The following is a 19254-nucleotide window of genomic DNA, read 5'->3' on the forward strand; positions in this document are numbered from 1 at the left end:
GTCATGTCGCCTAGATCTACGCGTCTGCATCTGGCTGGTGATCGTGAGCGACGGATTTGAGCAGCAAAGTGCACGGCTGGGGCCGATCGCTGGAGCTTGCTTAGGGAGGCGACATGCTAGACATTTGGGGATCGTGAACTCTGACTTTTGCTACTTGGCCGCGTGCCCGCCGGCCAGTTAGTTCTTCTACGTTCTGCCTTTATAAAATGGGGATAAGCTGTCTCTGAGATTGTTTGAAGACGAGACACGAACGAGCACGATTGCCAAATACCTCTCTAAATAGCAAGTACAGTAGGCATAAATGCCTTATGTGATGAAATTCAGTCTTCCTTCCTCCCTCTGCAACCTGAACCACCAATTGAATTGCAGCCATCAATCACGCTGTCCCAAGCGCAGCGTCCCCACGATGTGAGTCAGTTCGCTGAGTGTGCAGCCCTGGATGGGGAGTAGCCCCTGCCCTCTGGGGCCCGGTGTCTCCGGCCAGCCGGGGCTGGCTGTGCTGCCGTAAGTGCCCCTCCCCTCCTGGGACACCAGCCAAGATGCTAGGGTTGCACATTTCTCTCATTTCAGAGGAAGCTTTGTTCGGAGGTGGAGTGTTCACAATGGCCTTTGCCATCTAACTCCAGTCTGTTTTCTCCGAGGTAAACTTAACTACCTTTTATCGAGCACCTACTGTACTCCAGGCACGATGCTAAATGCCTTCACCTACATTATCTTGTTTAATCCTCGGTGAGGGAGGTGTCATTATCAGTCCGATTTTACCCGAGGAAGGAGACGCCTGGGGGAGTTACACGAGTCCGAGAGGCAGCACAGAAATCACGGAGCAAGCCGGGGACCCCCGCCCGGCGCTCACGGTCACTCTCCCCTGTTTCCTTCCATGCCACTGTCCTGCATTCAGACACTTCCCATGTAACAGAAAATCGAGCTGAAGTCTGAGAAGGCGCTAACTAGAGAGTCCAAGGCAGTGGGGTCTTCGGCCCCCTCCACGGGGAAGATGCTGCAGGGCTGGCTCTTGGGGTCCCTCGTCCCCACTTTGTCCTGGAGACCGGCGCACAGGCGCTGTCAGAGCGTTTCCTGCTCACCTGAGAGGCTGGCTCTGGGCTGTCAGTCCTACAGCAGGGCCCCTAAGGCCCCATATTATACTCAGCTTGATCATCAATACTCATTTCCGCTAAACCATCCGCCCCGTGAGAGGCCCACTTGCTGACGAGCCTCCTGCAGCTTGTTGATGTTGGACTCTGCCTGTGGTGCCAGCCAGAAATGGCACGGGGGAGGGAGGACCCTTTCCACGCTCCTTACAGTTCTCTGTGTAGAGAAAAAGTACTGATCGCTAGTCCCTGCAGCAGTGAGAACTGACATGCGGTGCAAACTACTGCCTAGAGACCTGCTGATTTTTTTAGCTTGCCAAAATCAGGGAAGGAGGACTTTCTGACGGTTCGCTTGGGGACTGGGGCAGAGACTGACTGCAGGTTCCTGTGGAATGTCCACCTCCTTCTTCTCCCTTAATTCTAGAACTCCACATTTATGTGGAGCAATGTGCCCAGCTAGTGTCTACATTTGCAAGCTTTCTGGCCACTGAAATATAATGGGATATTAATAGTATGTGTAAAATTTTCAAGCAGTCTGGTGAGAGGGAGCTGAGTCAGATGGGCAGGTCGCCCTTTGGTTGCTTGCTTGCCCCTCTCCTCTCGTCCTGCTGCCTGGGATGCAGGTGTGATGGCTGACATGCCGCTGCCCTCTTGGACCATTGGGTGGCCTTGGGGATGGAGGTCAGTGCTAAGGGTGGTGCAGGAGAAAGCCAGAAGCAGCTTGGGGCACCTGCCAACTCCCTGGAGCCACCGTTCCTGCCCTGGACCAAATTCCAGTGGAATTGTTTTACAGGAGAGAATGAACCTTTGCTCTCTGTTGTATAAAGTCTAACTTAATCCTAATAGATTCTGTTTGATAGAAGGACCTGGAATTTCTAGCTAGTCACTTGAGCCCGATCTGCTCTATCTGCCCCCTAAACACACATACCACAGTCTTCTTTATAGTGTGATGAAGCACACGTTGCATGCCCATCTGTACAGGGTTAGGGACAGAGACTTTTTAGGGAGTACTAAGTGAAAGCCTGAACTCAGTCTGCTGTGGAACAAGTGTATATCGAGCAGCCACCAGGTGCCAGGTGCTGTGCCAGTCACATGGCTACTCTCAGGACACTCATGGGCCATTTAAATGGGGCAAAGCCCGGGCAACAAAGAGAGATCTCGTCTCTACCAAAAAAAAAAAAAAAAAAATTAGCCAGGTGTGGTGGCGCGTGCCTGTAGTCCCAGCTACCTGGGAGGCTGAGGCAGGAGGATCGCTTGATTCCAGGAGTTCGAGGCTGCTGTGAGCTGTGACTGCAGCACTGCACTCTAGCCCAGGTAACAGAGCGAGACCATGTCTCTAAAAAAATAAATAAATAAAATAAAAAATAAAAAGAGTGAGATGGGTACCGTGAGGTGGTGCTCTAACAGAAAGGAGTTCCCTAACCCGGCCTTGCCGAAGGCTTCCGAGAAAACGCTGGGGTCTATAGGGCAAGTAGGAGCCAGTGCGGTTGTAGAGCAAGGGTGGCCAAATGAGCTTTGTGTAGATGACACACGATCCCTTTTAATGCACTACAGATGTCTTTCCAAACAGGATATGACCGAGCAGCGGATTCTTGCTAAGCTTGCAATGATCTTGAAATGATCAATACTGACAGCCGCTTCATTGCTGTACCCTCGGTTTAGAGGGGAGTTCATATTTTTCCTTCTTTTTCTTTCACCACACTCTTTACTCCCTCCTAGGGTCTACAGAAAGGAAAAAAAAAATGTGTGTGGATCACAAAGTCTGGTCCTGTGTCAAGAGTAGATTTGGGGAAAGGTCAGACTGGGCTATCCAGATGGATCTGCAAATTCAGTACGTGGTCCCGGGCTTTGGCCTTGGCAACGTGCAGGGTAGGGAAGCCTCCCTAGTGATCAATGGTCTCTAGGGCACCAGTTTGACTTTGTCACCGTCAGTCCTGATCACACCGAGGCAGCTCTAGGTCTACGGCCTCTGCCCTGACGTTCTAAGTTTTCATTTATATTCAAGATGAGACTGTATTTGATTATGAGTAACAGAAACTAACCCAAGCCCGTTTAGCTTAAGCACAAAAGAGGAAGTCATGGGGGACGGGTTAAGGGCTTTCTTCGTGCACTCCGTGGCAGGAAAGCCGCTATGTGTGAGGAAGACACTAAACAGGGACCAGAAGGTACCAGGAGCCCCAAGTTCACAGGATAATAAATAAATAAATAAATAATTCATTTAAAATGAAAAAGGAGCTTAAAGGTCATGCCTTCGCTCCTGGTTTCTAGTGTGTTCTAGAGATCAGTCCAGACTGAATCCCTCCGTCTCAAACCCAGGTCCCGTGGCAAAGACACTTTCGGAAACCCATCCTGGGATGGAAACCGTGGCCAGGGAAGAGGCAGCAGAGCGACGGAGCTGCGGAGCCCACACCTGCCACCCTGGGGACGGGAGTGGACATCGTGGGTGATGGAGGGTCAGTGCCTGTCCCCATCTGGGCACGGCAGCCCAGAGCCGAGGAGTCCCCAGACTCTTACCTTCCCCCCCAAATCCTCCCCGATCTGTGCTCGGACCACCAGGTGCAGCCCGAGCTGATCTCTCAGACAAATGTCTGCACCGGGGCTGGAACGCGAGCTTTGGAAGGGCCGGCGATTTCCACCTGTTCTGTTTGCTCCTGTGACCCCAGCGTCCAGAGCAAGGCTTGGCACCGTGGTGGGCACTCAAATACTCGGTACCTCAAATAATCAAATTATAACAACTGCTCCATTCTGTGCCGTCTTGGAAAAGGAAGGGATATGGGATGGCAGCCGGAGAGAGGGGAGAGCAAGGCAGAGAGAATGAGAACAGATCTTAGAAAACCTCCCTGAGGCAGTTTGTCGGCCCTGACTTACCCAGCTTCTAGGGCCTGGAATTATGGCTCATGGAGCAGCAGACAAGCCCCGATCCTGCGTTCATCCCTCCAACAAGCACCTACGGGGCTGCTCCCAGGTGCCAAGTCCCGTTGTGTCCTGGCACCCACAGGCCTGGGTGTCATGCCCTTCTGATCCCGAGATCCCTGGCTGGCTTGTAGCCTGTCGCGTCTCTGTTCGCTCATTGGCAGATAGATCACAGGGTTACTGAGAAGATTAAATGATAAAATACATAAAATACGTCCTTGTAGGTAGTGACTGTTTTGCAAATGTTTTTGACTCCTGCAAAGGCTATGGGGTTTTGCAAAGGGTGGGGAGGTGGGGCTCTGGGTAGAATCCTAACTACGTAATTTACAACAGGTCTGGTTCTTAGAGGAGGTGGAATTGATTAATACAATTATCACGTCTCACACAAGAACAGCCCTGCCTTCACCTGGCTCCGTTTGTAGAAAGTGCTCTTCTTTCCGTATGAAGGCAAAGCTTCCGCCGTCAGCAGGAAGCCGTGTCCTTAGCACGGGTTGTCTGGGGGCAGGACGGGGTTTGCACTGGGCCCTACATACCTTCCCCCCACTCGGGGTGGGCAGCTGTGGCATGGCGTGGCCAGGGGGTCACCGGGCCACCGTGGCCTCCCGCGCTCGGCCCCACCCGTCCTGGCTTCTGCTCCCCGGTTTCTCTAGCACAGCTCAGCCTCTGAATGAATCCCCGCCGGGGCCATCCCAGTCCCGCAGGTTCATTCTGGGTCTCCGTCCACTGTCCCCACTCTCCCGGGGGGGGGTTCCCCCGGCCACCCGCACCCTGCGGGAGAGACCGTCTCAAGGACCCCCTGGCCCCCCCCAAGCCCCCTCCCGCCCTGTCTCCCACGCTCCCTGGTTTGTGCTCGAGGGTCACCCTCTCCCCCGGATGTCCCATTATCCACCTTCAGCAGTTAGGAACCAGCGACAGCCTAAACCAAATGGAGAAAGCAAGAGAAATTTTAAAGAGGAAGAAAAAAGAACAGATAATTTCAAAAGGACATTAAGCTCTATTCAGGGACACAATCTCCAATCAACAAAATGAAAGGCGAGCCCCACGGGACCGGCTGAAAGGCAGCCTGGTGGTGAGAGTGTTCCAGAGTGTTCTTCTCACACAGGGGAGGGGCCCCTCCCCAGCCACGAGCCCCACCCTGGGGATCAGGTCCCCAGCCCGAGCCCAGGGCCTCCCGGCCACCACGGAGCTTCCTCCGGGCCACAACTCACAAAGGCTCGCGAGGGGGTAACAGTGGGACCCGCTTGGCGGACAGAATTCTTTGGCAGAAAAACACAGTCTGAGTCAGCCCTGAGGGATAATTAACCCTCACGACGTTTCCTGGAGAACTGAGCGCTGGCGAGGCCGGGGGTGCAGGAAGCCTCGGGCTGCTGAAGGGAAGGGGACACGGGGACAGTCGGGCCCGGACCCCGGGCAGCACTGTCACCTGCCCTGCTGGCCCACACCTGATAGTCAGGCCTCAAGATTGTTCTGGGGACTCAGAGATGGCCCTTATTTTTCTAGACCCTCTTCCCGGAGGCCTGTTTCCACGCAGGGCCGTTTCCTAACTCGCAGGCCAGGTGGCACATGGACAGGCAGGGCTGCCCGCCGCGTGCCCGTCAATGTGGTCCCTGCGCTCAGGGGAGGACACAGGCCAAACGTGGGACCGGACCAAGCCTGGGGGAACTCGCCCCCCGGGTGGAAAGGTGAGACCTGAAAACGCAGGAAAGACAGCCTCTGTCGATCACAGAGTCACACATCCAGTGTGACAGGGGGACAGGCCTTTCCTTGAGCCCAAAGAGGTCACTTTACGCATTTAGACCAGGAGCTCCCATGGGTGGGGCTCAGGCTGGGCCCCAAAGCCCCCAGGCACCTGCTGTCCACACACCTTCTGTGCGAAGCCCTTCTTTGCCCCAGCGGGTGTGGCAGTTGGCAACATGGCTAGGGACACACTGTCCTCTGAGCCCACCCTGGCTCCTTGGCAGGCACTGGAGAAATTACGGATGGGGACGAGGATTCTGACGCTCTCTCGTCAACACTGGAAATGAAAAGGAGCCTCAGAGCCCCCAGCTCCCCCCACTTTGTGCCAGGCCTGCGGGAATGGGGGGGCAGCTGAACTGGAACTTGAAGACAGGGCTTCCCGTGGCCGTGGGGGCTCGTGCTGATCCCAAACACAAGGCTGGTCCCTGAGCGCTTGCTGAGCAGGGGACAGAGCCCCACCTCTGGCAGCAGCTCCTCATAGGGTCACCAGGCCCTCACTCAAAAGGCACCAGCAGGCCGGGTGGTGGGTGGGAAGCCATTTGGCTTAGAGAAAAACAACCACAGATCCGATTTCAAGGCTTTGAGCCTCACCACCCCCTCCTTCCAGGCTTTTCTCAATAGCTGCATTAACTGGAACCTGGCAGAGGGGAGGTGGGAGCAGACGCACACCCGGCTCTGCAAGAAGCTCCTGCGCCCCACGCCCAGCTCCCGCTGTCTGTGCAGGGGGCAGTGGAGGGGCAGCCAGGACTCTCCTCTGTGGCAGGGGACAGTGGAGTCCGTAGGCGGCTCCAGGCCCATGAAGGACCAAGCCTGGGTGGTTCTGACACCAAGAACAAAACGCCTGCAAGATCCACACTGGGAACTCAACCAAGAAGGAAAAAAAGAACAAACAAGATCAATTTTTATTTCCCCCAAATTTTCCTAAGCCAAAGCTATGAATGTTCAGAGACTTCTTTATCCTACATGGGGACCCTCCCCCACCTCCTGAGAAAGGGGGTGAAGTCCTGCCCGATTCCCACCGAAACATGTCTGAGCTGTGAGCTCCAAGTGGTGCATGAGTTGCTTCTCCCAGGGCGGGTTAGTTTCAAAGCTGGGGACAGGTTAGGGAGTTGGGGTGGGAGGAATGTTTAAGAATGACAGCCTCAGCGTCACAAACCTCCCTCGAATGGTGCCCTCTCCAACCCTGGGCGCTGGGTCTGATGAGCAGGGGAAGGAGGCATATTTGGACAGGGGGAGCCACACCTGAGACTGTCCCCCTGACACCAAACCAAAAGTGTCACTTGCACTTTGTCTTTCAAGCCCCCGCCACCCTTGTTCCCTGAGCCGTGACTATGCTCACAAGAGCCATCCAGGTGGTATCTGCAGTCATGCTGACCTAGAGGGACTTTCTCTTTATCAGATTCTTGGTCCGGGTATCAAACCTCTGACAGCCAGACCTACCCCAGGTACTTCCGGTTCAACAGAAAGCAGCCCAAGCTAATAAAAGAAGATGTATTAATATCTCAGAGGCCACGCCACAAAGCCGGCTACTTCCAACTGTAGAGCCAGCTCCAACCAGGGCCAAGACAGAAATTAACAATATTTTGCATTTTAAACAACTTAGGAGTCTTTCAAAGGGCACTGATTGGTGCATAGCAATTAACAACTCAGTGATCAGTTGCAAATTACTAATAATTGCTATCATTTCAAGTGTAGGTTTTTTCCCCTTTCATTCTCTTCCCTCTCTTCTCTGTTTCTGTTTTTAAACGGAGAAATGTTTATTGATCTTCCTTTAGACAAGGTGTGGGGTAGGACGCACGGGGGATAAGAAGACACACCAGCCAGGTATTTGCATTTGCTACATTCATAGGCTGGCTGGGGTAGTAATATCGGTACACACGGGGGAAAGTAACCAAGCGCCAACAGACGGAGAGCTGGTGAGTGCCGGCTCCCGGAAGGTGACAGTTTCACAGGATGTTCAGGGGGCTTGGCGTTAAGCTGCTCGAGGGCTGTAAACTACTCCTGTTTCCAATGAGCTGCTTCCTTCTACATCAGTGATTCCCAGACATGGAGGTCTGTAAAATACTGCAAGTACTATGAAAACACTGTGCTACGGCCAAAACGTTTGGGAGACACGCAGGTTTCTGTATTGCAGAACATCATAGAAACTTCCAGGGCCAGAGTGCGCTGTGAATCAGCCTAAGACTGCGTATGCAGCAGGACCCACGCTTAACCTTGACACAGCCCCTCCTCCACGCCCTTTTTCCCACAACCGATACAAATTAACATCTTTCTAGAACTGTGATCCTGGAGAGTCTAAATGTTCTAACTGCTTAGAAGGCAAAAAACAAGGTGCTCAAGCCTCACTCTCTCCACGAAGGTTTCCCCAAAAGTCCAGCCCATGCTTATCTCTCTTTCCTCAGATTTCCGAAAGCCCTTCGGTGTTACCGAGTTAGCGCCCACCCTAGTCTGTGTCCCCTCTGTGTATACAGCTCCGTCTTGCTCACGCCACCCGGCTCAGTGCAGAACATATACAGCAAGTGCTTACTAATGACGATTTGTGTAGCTACTAAATACGCTTCAATGTTGTGGATAAGAGCAGAGCCCGGAACTCGGGAGGCCAGAGTTCAAATAGTGGTTCTGGCTTATTAACTGTGCAACTTTGGGAAAATCACTTAACCTCTCTGTTTCCTCAATTGTACCTCATAATGTTGCTGTGAGCATTAAACTAAAGCGTCCACCATGTAGAAAACGTTGAATAGACGTTAGCTGTTTTTATCGCTAATCCCAAGCGTGTTCTATACCTGGTCACCGAGCAAAGGACAGAGCACGGCCAGTGCACAGAGAGCCCGATGTGAGGGGCAGTGCCTCACACTCTCACAAAACACAGAAATATCGTCTCTTTATCCCTTCTAAGATCCCAAAGCACTTTAAAAATCTCAGCATATCAATTTTCACAGGCGTTCTCTGACACGGGTTAGAATCCAACATAACCACCCCAGGGAGGGGTTAATGGCCTGCTCAAGGTTACTCGCCAGGGTCAGCCACAGGCTAGGAATAGAAATTGGCTCCGCAGTCCCCCCTTTGTCTCAGCGGCTTCCTCCCCGTGCGGTTCCTGGCAGAGATGAAACGGCCAGGAACGATGCGGCAACTGGAGTGAAGGTCAAAGACCGGCGTCTGGGTTCGGCACAGCCGTGATGCATGATGCCTGTTTTCCTTCATCCTCCCACGGGCAGGCTGTGTGCCCAGCAGCCTCCTGCCCCTCTCTGAGCACCTCAGAATGGTATTCCTGGACCTCCCTTCTCCCAGGATCTGCCAAGGAGAGGGAAGGCAGACACGCTCACGATACCACGGGAAGGCTTTCGGACAGTGATTCCTGCCCGCAGACGTTCCCATCGCTGCGGTCCCACCAGCTCCTTGCCCTTGCCTTGGCCTTGGGCAGAACCCACAGCTCCCTCGCTGCCTCCACGGCAGGAGAAAGTTCTCTGCAGCCAGCCCCCTGCCCCAGCGACCAGGGCCTGAGATGGCGAAAGCCCTCCTTAGGGCTGCAGAAACAATCAAGTGCAGAAATATCACAACAGGAAACCATGTAACAAACCTACGGAGAAGGCCGGTCCTAGGGCGCGCACGTGTGTGTTTTCAACCCCCCTGCCCTCCCTCTCTGGCCGCCCAGAGCTCCGTGTTCACAGTTAGAACAGTGAATCATTCGGGGACGGCCACACCGCATTCAGTGCCTCCCGTGACCACCCCGGGAGTTTGCTGCCTAAGTCATTCGGACAGAATGGGCAAGTGCGGCGTAAGGTTGGCCAGTAAGGGGCAGTGACAGAAGCTGGGGTATCTGGCCTCACCACTGGTGGGGAGAAGTGGTATGTGGAGGTGACAGAGGACAATGGAAGAGCCTGGTCTGCCTGAATCCCCAGTGGCAGTGATAGGGAAGCAGGTGGGAAGAATATAAGGAGGGTGGACACCTGACCAGGCTTGTCAGACAGCCTCTGTCGTCACACACAGGCCTGGAGTGACTACCAGGTGGCCCGGGCTTCCCGCCCTCTGCTCACGGTGAGAAGCTGCATAAGGACGTCAGAGCCCAGGGCTGCAGCCTAGGCCGAGCCCCAGGCAGAGGGGTTCTGCTTCTGATCAGCCACTTACCGTCTGCGGCACCGTTGCCCAGCTGCAGCTTGCATGCAAACTTTTTGTCCAGCATTTCAGCTTGCAGGGCTTTGTGTGCTCTTTACTGCTCTTTATGTAGACAGTGTCACGATGTATCTTCCCTTCCATGGGTTTTTGCCAGCTAGCAGCTTACAAAGTACAGCAGAATAGATAAGAGATGTAAACAGTGCTGCTTTTGTAAGGGAATGTGCTAGAATGCTATTCTGGAACCATGTTCTCTCAAAATTATGCAAGCCTAGAACAGTGTCCCAAAATCTTGTTTTTATATCTTAATATTCATGTCAAATAACAAAATCTGTTCATTTGCATTTTATATGCATTGTAAATACCTTCTCATATACCTTATTTTGTCAAATTTAAGATACCATCGCTATAAAAGTACTTTTTACTTTTGTATGCCAAGGAAAAAAAAAACAACTCCCATTGGTTGTAAGATGCATCCTGATTTAAGAGATAACAAATCGTGAAAAAATGCACATCTTAGAACTGATAAAAATTATGCTTAAGGGAATCTCGTTTTCATCAGGTTCTTGCCATAAGTCAGAGAACAGCACCCTGCGTCTCTCCAAGTCCGATGAGAGGCCAGCCTCCTTTATGGCTGATAACACCAAAGAAACATTAGGAGAAAGAAAAGCAATGGGATAAGGTGGGCTTATGAGATGCTTTATGGATAACCACGTCCACTCACCCCAGCCCTGCTTCCCGGCTCTGCCAAAGCACTGAGCTCATGATCGCTGGAGTGGGATCTGGGCAGGGGCAGGGCGGGTGCCACAGCCCACCCCCAAGCAGCACATAGTGTGTGCCATGGCAGGGGGCCCATCGGTGACCTGGGCAAAGGCTACGCACAGAAGGCATTTGGTCTAAGTGTGCAGGGTGGGCGGGAAGAAGCATCTCAGGACGTCACAAACGCAGGAAGACAGGAAAACACGCAGCCCGAACCGCCTCTGTAGCGACAGCCCATAGTGGGCAACCGAGCCGGAGGGAGGGGCTGGCAGTAGCCTTGGGGACAGTGCACAGGTCAGGGATCCTGGACCCTCCTGTGCTGTGACTGGGCCAAGGAAAGTTTTTGAGCTTGGGAATAACTGATGCAAAATGGCTTTTCAGTGGCGGGGGGAGGGGGTGGGGAGTGGAAAACCCAGCATTGCAGAGAAAAACAAAAACCAGAATTTCCAGAAGACACATTGGCAGTTCTGTGTACGGTGAACTCAATGGGAAGACGTAAAAGGTCAAAGGACTAATGAAAATAAAAACGTAACATTTATTGAGTGCGCTATTGACAGAAACAGAAAATTAAACGAAAGAGCTGTTTTGAGATGGTGGCAGAGATAGTCCACTTAGATGATGCATTTGACAAAGTCGATGAAGCAGCCATTAAGTGGGTGGAGATGGATAAATGACTCTGGAGAAAGGATAGAAAATCAGATTTGGGAATCATTTTCTTTTCCTTTTTTTCTTTCCTTTTTTTTTTTTTTATTTTTTATTTTAGTGACAGGGTCTTGCTATGTTGTTCAGGCTGGTCTCAAACTCCTGGCCTTAGGTGATCCTTGAGGGATTATAGTCATGAGCTACCTTGCCCAGTCGGAATTGTTTTCATAAAAGTGGAGTCAAGGGGTTCTGAAGTCATGAAAAAAGAGATGAAATTTAGCCAAGTGTGGTGGTACAAGCTTGTAGTCCCAACTATTCAGGAGGCTGAGGCAGGAGGATCGCCTTAGCGCAGGAGTTTGAGGCTGTAGTGCACTATGATTGCGTCTGTGAATAGCCACCGCACTCCAGCCTGGACAACATAGTGGGACCCCTTCTCTAAAACAAAAACAAACAAACAAAAAGATAAGATTTAGAAAGAAGAAACTTTAAACGTTAGTTAAACTTTAACTTTAGGAACTCAAAATCTTTTAAAATTACAAAATATTTCAAATGCACAGAACAGTATAGAGAATAATAACAAACATGCCATACCTACCCCCCAGATGTCCAAATGTTACTCTTTTGGTATATTTGCTTCAGATTCTTTTTAACATTTTTTTCCTAAAGAAAAAACAAACATTACAGATACAATTGAGGTCATCCCTGTTCCCTTCTCTCCTTTGCTAGGGATAAACGCTATTCTCCTACTGCTCTGTGGCCCTTTAATTATTTTTGCACTCTTATGACATATAGAGACAGCCAAAAATATGGTTAGGTGTTTTAAATTATTTATGTACATGGTATAATAACACACATATCCTTTAGCAACTTGATTTTATTTCATTCAATATTCATATTATGTTCTAGAAATTCATCCATAATCTCATATGTATATATAATTTCTTCGTTTTTCAGGTTGTAACTATTATAAACAATGTTGTAATGGACAGCCAAGTGTATGTTCCAAGTATATTTGTACACTTGCCCCGAGTTTCTGAGGGGTGTGGATATACACACTTCCAACAGGGATCGCCAAGCTGCTTTCTAAGTGTACGTATTAAACTCTACATCTCTACCAATACTTGTGTTGCTGGACTTCCAAATTTTTGCTAATCCAATGGACACAAGTTGTTGTCTTCTAATTTGCATGTTCCTGATCATCAGTGAGTGTGGACATTTCCATTCACGTTTCTTCTCCTGGGAATGGATGGAATTGCCTGTTCTAATCTTTGCCCTTAATTTCTAGGGGGTTGCTGGTCTTTTCTCTTGTGCTGATTTGTAGGAGTTCTTCATATATTTTAGATAGGAATCCTTTATCAGTTACATGTGCTCTAAACACCTCTCAGGCTTATCTTTTAACACTATTTATAGTGTTTTTAATTATTTTTTTTAACTAGGAAAATGTTCAGTTGCCCGCAAACATTGAGAGAACAGTATATTGAAACCACATGGTCCATTACTTGGACTTAACAATTAGGAAGATTTTGCCACACTTGCCTTACCTATATCTTCCTTCTTTATTTTTGCTAATGTATTTTAAAGCAAATCCCAGATTGCGTGTCATTTCACTCCTACAGACTTCACTAAGCATTGAGACAACTATGGGCATTTTCTTATATAGTCATTGTGTCATGATGACTCCTATCATAATTAACAATTATTCTTTCATACCACCTAAAAGATGGTGATTTGGGATACGGAGAAGTTTTTGATGGGGCCTCAATTTTTCTACTGCAAAGCAGCGATGGACCATCGCCTGGCCTGGGATTACAATTGCTGTCCTTCCTGCGTGACGGTGACCCATGAGTGATCCCGTTACCGATGGAAGGTCTTTCTGCACCCGGGAAAGGCGTGAAATGCCAGCTTCAGTTTGTACCTCTGGCAGCTGCTTACGAAGCACATGGCCACTTCGGTCATTATCTTTCTGACACTTCCGCTGGGAAACGGCCATTGACCTCAGAGAAGGTGGTCTGTCTGCCGCTCGTATTTCCCAGCAACTACACCAACGCCTCCCCCTGCAAGGCCTGGGAATTCCCACATAAAGCTCTTCACAATCTTTGGGGAAGAGGCAGCCAGAGGAGCCCCGTCTCCCTCAGGATGCTCTGGGGGCTGGGGTGGGGTTAATCTGTCTGCTGTGTTCTCATAAGGAAGAAAACAGACCTTTACTGGGGAGAAGACCAGGCTTGGATACAAACACGAGAACGGGACTTCTCAGATCTGTGTGTTCTCCGACTCCCGTCACCCGGAGAAAAACAGTCTGTGGATCTGTCCCCGTACCGCTAACGTGGCGAAAGACCCCGAATTGCTGGAATTAACGGGAAGGCTGGAGCAGCTCTGGATAAGACACCAGTGAGGTCATGTCTGGTTTTTGTTAAATATCCCAAATAGATTGCTCACTCCTGCTAGATAAAAGGTAAAGACATTGTCGTGTTACAAACACAAATCCTGGTGAAAGCAGGGCCCCCGGGGGTCCCCGGACTGGGAGTCTGTTCAGAAGTCCAGTGGCAGCAGCGGTCACGTTAAACATCGTCCAGAGAAGAAAACCAGTCAGCTCTGCGATCTTCGCGAACTCGCTTTTGTTAGGAACCCAGAACACCAGTGAGAGCGTGGGATGCTCGGGTAAGACCCAGACAAAAAGGAGATCCTACGAAAGGTCCCTTCTCTCTGTCTTCAGAAGAGCGAGCTTGGCACAACGACAGCCAGGCTCCACTGGGCTCCTCTTCCCTCTGGGGCCTTTGAGTCTATACCTGGAGCACTTTACAAAGAATTGCCACACACCTTGTTTCAACAGATCCTTACAAGAACCTTGTAAAATAAGCTGAGAATATTGAGGGTCAGGAAGTAGACACCCAGCTCATGGTTGTTTCCTCTGTCCACGGAGAGGGCTGGATAAAGGTCTCTCAGGTAGTTTCTGTCTCGACCTTGGAGCCTCGGACTGTCAGAGGCCTGGGAGAGGCTGGGAAGAGGGCCAGGTCGTTGGCGGAGCTCCTGTTCTGCAGAGACAAATGGAGCACCAGGGACATGGACCTTTTCCCCAGGGACTCTTGCTTCCAGCCAAGCTATCCCACACACTCTCTGACTCTGGTAGGGTCCTTGAAATTTAATTTCACAACTTCCTGGCAGATATCGGGGCAGAGGATGGTAATCCCGTTAGTGCCGGCCAGTCTCCCAGATGGGCCCGAATGCAGCCCGCCTCCCCCACGCCGCGGCTTGGCCGGCCGGCCCCTAATCTTGGTAGCGAGCTCTGCAACCTTGCCAGGAAGTCTCCCGGACATGTGAAAGCAGCTCGGGACGGTGAGCAAACATCGGGGCTGGCCTGGCGCCCCCCATCCCATTCCTCGCCCTGCCTCACCCCCCGTCCCACTCCCGCCCTGCTCACCTAGCTCCATGCACAAGCTTGTGCCACGTGCAGGGCCGGCCTCGCAGAAGCCCTGAGCCCGGTGCTCCCAGACCTGGAAGGACCTGAAATTTGCCTTGAGAGGCTCAGCACGTCTCACTGTTTCTTGCTGCTCCCAATTCCTGCTCCTAAGGAAACTGCCAGCCTCCTTTGGAGTCCCAAGGCTTTGGTAATCAGGAACGAAACAACATAGACGGCGCGGAAAATCACACGGCGGTAAAACAGTACCACAGTGGGACCTGCTAGTCATTGTTAAAGTCAGACCAAAGTGCCTGCCTTTTCCATCATCTCTCGATTATCTGCACGATCAACCCGGTGAACGGGGAAAGTAGAGAGAAAATCACGAACACCCTGTGCGTTTACTTTACAGTTTACAATGTATCTTTTAAATCTAAATACACTTAAAATATTTTATTTCTCTCAATCCTCAGAATAAAACTGTGTCTGGTACACAGTAGATACAAATGTTAATTTCTCTTCCTTCCTCCAGAAGTTGGAAGGGAAGACATTACTTGTCTCCACTTCGCTAAGATGCAAATCAAGGTCATAATTATTCAAGAGCAAATAAATAGATCGCAGTGGACCTTAGACTCAAACTTGGCTTTCCTGGCTACAAATGTTTAGAATTCCGGAACACTGGGATTTAAACATGGCCCCTTCCTTCCTCTTACGTTCCTCACCCGATTAGTCCTGTGATGCAACAGCTTTTAAAACGTCTCAAATGGGTACCAGCCTCACTATTCCCAGGCGCAGTTCTAAATACTTTAAATCTAGTGAGTAATTTAATCCTCATAAAACACTGACGTAGGTATCCGTATTATTCCCATTCTACAGATGAGGAAACTGATGCATGTAGCGGTCAGATTTGCCCAAAGGTACACACGGCTTGCAGGTGGTCGTGCGGGAATATGAACCCAGCCAGGCTGGTTCCCGAGTCTAGGTCCCTGATGCTGCACTGCCCCGGCCTCCACTTACTGGACTGTCACTGCCTGTCTATCTTAGACGTCCATCAGTAAGTCCCCTGAAGGCAAGGACTGTCCTTTCATCCGTATTCCTGAGCCCTGGGCCTTGTGTGTGGCATGTAGTATATGCTCAGTAACCACCTACTGAATAAAGGCCTGGACGACCGGTCGGGAGGGAGAGCAGGAAGAATGCCATCCTGTTGAAACCTAAAATGCCAGCGCTCGCACGGGTCATCAGTTCTTTCTTCTGCTTTTATCTGAGATATTAAACAGTCACCAAAAAAGAAAACCACCCAGATTTCTAATTCCAATCTAGCCCGTCCTTTGCTTGACTTTGAGCGACCAGCGCTCCCACAGGCAGTGCCGGCTCTCGGGGACCCCGTGCAGAGCTGCTGGGGACCCTACGTGAGGTTCACCGCCGGGCTCCCGGGGCCGCCCTTGCGTGTCAGGGTCTACCTAGATCAGCGGCCGCCCACAGAAACCGTCAGGGAAATCAGACCCACAGCCTCTGTGCGGAGGGGGAATCAAACGGTGAGGGCTTCCCAGAACGTCCGAGTGAATCAGCTGCTCGGGTTGGGAAAACTCCAGAACACATGCCCACAGGGGGTGGCAGGTTGTAAATTGAGATCTAATATGAGCCATCTGGAGGGATGGCAGCCTGGAAACTGCCCAGGAGCAAACTTATCTTGGGGAAACGATGAGTCAGCTCTGTCCAAAAACAACAGCTTCTGCGGTGGCCCTGCAGACTCTTGCTGGAGTCGCCAAGGTTGGGTGACTCTATCCAAAGGTTACCTTTGGACTTAAAGTGTTAAAATGCCTGGTCCCAAGCTAGCTCAGGTATAACCGAGTGCCAACATGAGTGAGGTAAACCTACATGGCTCTGTAGGCAGCATGGAGTTCAAGAATCATTTCACAGCCAGATAGAGGCGCCAGGCAAGATGTGCCAGGAAGTACAGGCCTGGCGGTGGGGGGGGGAAGCATTGCCCCCTAGAATTGGGACAGTTTAGCCTTGGTCCTGGAGGACACAGCTTTCCTGTGTCTTCTTCTCCCAGCCACAGTCACTAAAAAGCAACCAATTACCAGGTCTAATTATCTTCCTTCAGCCTCTTTTCTGGCAGCAGCTGCCAAGGCTCTTGCCAAAGCTCTGCTAAACCAACACCCTGATCCAAAAAGCCCCAAGTCGACGAGGAAAGAGCTCTGTGGGCCCGGAGCAGCTGTAAAGCTTCCCGACACCAAGGCAGGGCACAAGAGGGCAGGGCCGGGAGCTTCAAAGCAACTCCCCCCGGAGCCCCCTCGGCCTGAGCATCTGGGTGGATGGAGGAGAGGTGGTGGCCCCGGCCACCTGGAACCGCACCAGAGAATGACGCAACAGCAATCAACACACTGGCCCTTACCCACCCCCCAGGAAGTCGGGAGGCTTTTTAAAGGCCTGTTTGTGCTTGTAGCGGGAGCTCCAAGGTCAGGGCTTGCTTAGCGCGGAGCCTGGCCTCACAGCTGAGCGGAGCTGGGAGATGGGCCAGGGGCTCTCTGCTGCTGAGCCTTGCGGCCTTGCACTGCCAAAGTAGCTTTCCCACTGCTGCCCCTGGGGGAGCCTGAGACCCGATTGGCCTCCTCCTCCCTGGAACAAGAGGTGGCTGGATCCTAAGGGGTGTCCTGAGCTGCAGGGGGTCTCTCTGACTTACAAAAGAGTGAGTCAGTCTCCAAAGCCCCAGTCGCCTCAGGGGCCTGGACTTGCAGGAGCAGGGAGGGAGGGAAACCAGGCTGCCATCTCCTCGGTTTCCAGCCCCGCAGCCCCAGGGGAGGAAGGGCCAGGTGCAACACGCAGGGCAGTTATGAAACCTGAGAAGCAGCTGGAGGGACACTGGGCCGGTGCTTTGGGAACAGGCAGGTATTGTGCGCTGGAGTGCAGCGGGGGAATAGAATACCCATCAGCTCAGGCACAAACACCACCCCCGCCTGTGCACAGGGAGGGCCTTTCCAGGAGCCTGGGTGGTTTCAAACTGGAATGTGAGAGGAAAGCTTGTGCCCACGAGGGCGTTGGTGACTGACACCCAGAAGAAGGGAGGCCCAGCCCTCACCCCTACACAGTTCGATAGATCGCAACGCCCATGCCTGAGACAATATCTCCGAGAATACAGAAACCCCACTGGTCAGTGATTACAGAATAACGTTTTCCTTAAGACTTTGGTGGAGGGTAGTTTCTCCATATGTTGTTGTCCTGGTCATCAGCAAATGTTTCCTGAGCAGGACTGTTTGCACGGTCCTGTCTGGGGTACCGGGTCACAAACGTCAGTGCCTGCCGCGCCCCTGCACCCCGAAGACAGCTTGTAAGAGGTAGCAAAGCTCAGCGGGAGACTGAGCAACCAGACACGCCGGGCTTGCAATGGTCAAACACTTCATCTTTGTACTAGAGACAAAAGCTGTTGCCTGTTTGACTTTTCTCTCTCACGGTGGCTAGAGGCTGGGTAAGGTGAGAAGGGGACAAGAGCAAAGGAGAGAAATTAGGTGGAGAAAGTGACAATGGAGGGAGAGGCTGGGAAGCTGCGGGACAGTGGCCCCCAGGGCTGAGGGGCTGAGGATCCGCTGGGCACCTGCTAGGTCATAATTTCATAACCCCCCCTCCCCGATTATCTTCTCCATCTGCCCCCCCACAGTCACCCTGGGCTCTGAGCTCTGGTAGTTTCCAAACCTTTTCTTCTTTTACTGACTGCAAGAAAGCTGTAGTTATCAGTGTGCTGGTTCCTGCAGCCCCAGGGGCCACGCTAACCCCCCAGGCCAGTCCCAACCCTGTGGCTTCTAAAAACATTGAGACAGGGGGGGGTGGAAGGACCTTCCATCACACCATGCGTCCAGTCCTCACTCTGGTGCCTTCTTTCCCAACAGGGCATTCTAGGCATCTCTGCCACTAAGGTCACCATATCCCTCGTACCCCAACTTCCCCCTGGAGAAGGGCTGCACCTGCTCCCTAAATGCTTGTCTTTTGTGCCTTTGCTTATACCCTCCTTGTGTCCGCAAGCCTGACCATTCTGTCATTATCTGCCCTTTATTTCCAAAATCCAGCTCCTCTGTGTGGCTTTTCCTGATTCCTGCCCTTAATTAAACTATCCCAGTTAACCTTTGATTGCAAACACCGCTTATTATAGCTAGTAGTGCTTACAGACATCGCCTTATTCGTGCTACGTCCCCCCCACCCCCACAAAGCCCAAGTGAGCCCCTGCACCGGGCAGCCCTGGCCCAGGAAATGCTGATGGACTTGTTGGACCCAAGGACTGAAGCTGCGACAGCTGTGATCAATCAAGATTCCGCAGTCACCGTTCCCCAGGCCACCCGGAGTGTTTCCACGCCAGAGCCTGCTGCTGAGTGGAGATGTCATCTGATTTATTAATTAATGCAAACACTGTTCATCCAAACGCTCCAGGGCATGGTTAAAAAAAAAAACCTCAGAACATTTAAAAAATGATAAAAATAGTATTTGCCAGCATAGAAAAAAAAAAACTGAAGTTTTATTCCTAAGCCCTTTCATCCCTGCAGCAACCCCGCCCTCCCCACCCCATCGCACCCCTCCGCCACCCACCCACCCGGTTTAGCCCCCTTTCCCACCTTCCCC

General features: G+C 51.6%; 2 long non-coding RNA genes across 4 annotated transcripts; one reads left to right on the forward strand and one right to left on the reverse strand.

Annotated features, from left to right (window-relative positions):
- Positions 1–11146: 11146 nt before the first annotated feature.
- On the reverse strand, positions 11147–17543 carry LOC123627525. 2 transcript variants are annotated; one of them, XR_006731323.1, is made up of 3 exons: positions 17330–17543; positions 11845–11909; positions 11147–11283 (listed from the first exon to the last, which is right to left on the reverse strand). It is a non-coding gene; the product is annotated as an uncharacterized LOC123627525 (long non-coding RNA). The 2 variants fall into 2 exon arrangements; XR_006731324.1 differs by having other exon boundaries at positions 11841–11909.
- Positions 17119–19118, forward strand: LOC123627526. 2 transcript variants are annotated; one of them, XR_006731325.1, is made up of 3 exons: positions 17119–17796; positions 17895–18117; positions 18531–19118. It is a non-coding gene; the product is annotated as an uncharacterized LOC123627526 (long non-coding RNA). The 2 variants fall into 2 exon arrangements; XR_006731326.1 differs by having other exon boundaries at positions 17895–18112.
- Positions 19119–19254: the final 136 nt, after the last annotated feature.

The sequence above is a fragment of the Lemur catta genome, chromosome 25 (assembly GCF_020740605.2).
Source record: "Lemur catta isolate mLemCat1 chromosome 25, mLemCat1.pri, whole genome shotgun sequence".
Lineage (NCBI taxonomy): Eukaryota > Metazoa > Chordata > Mammalia > Primates > Lemuridae > Lemur > Lemur catta.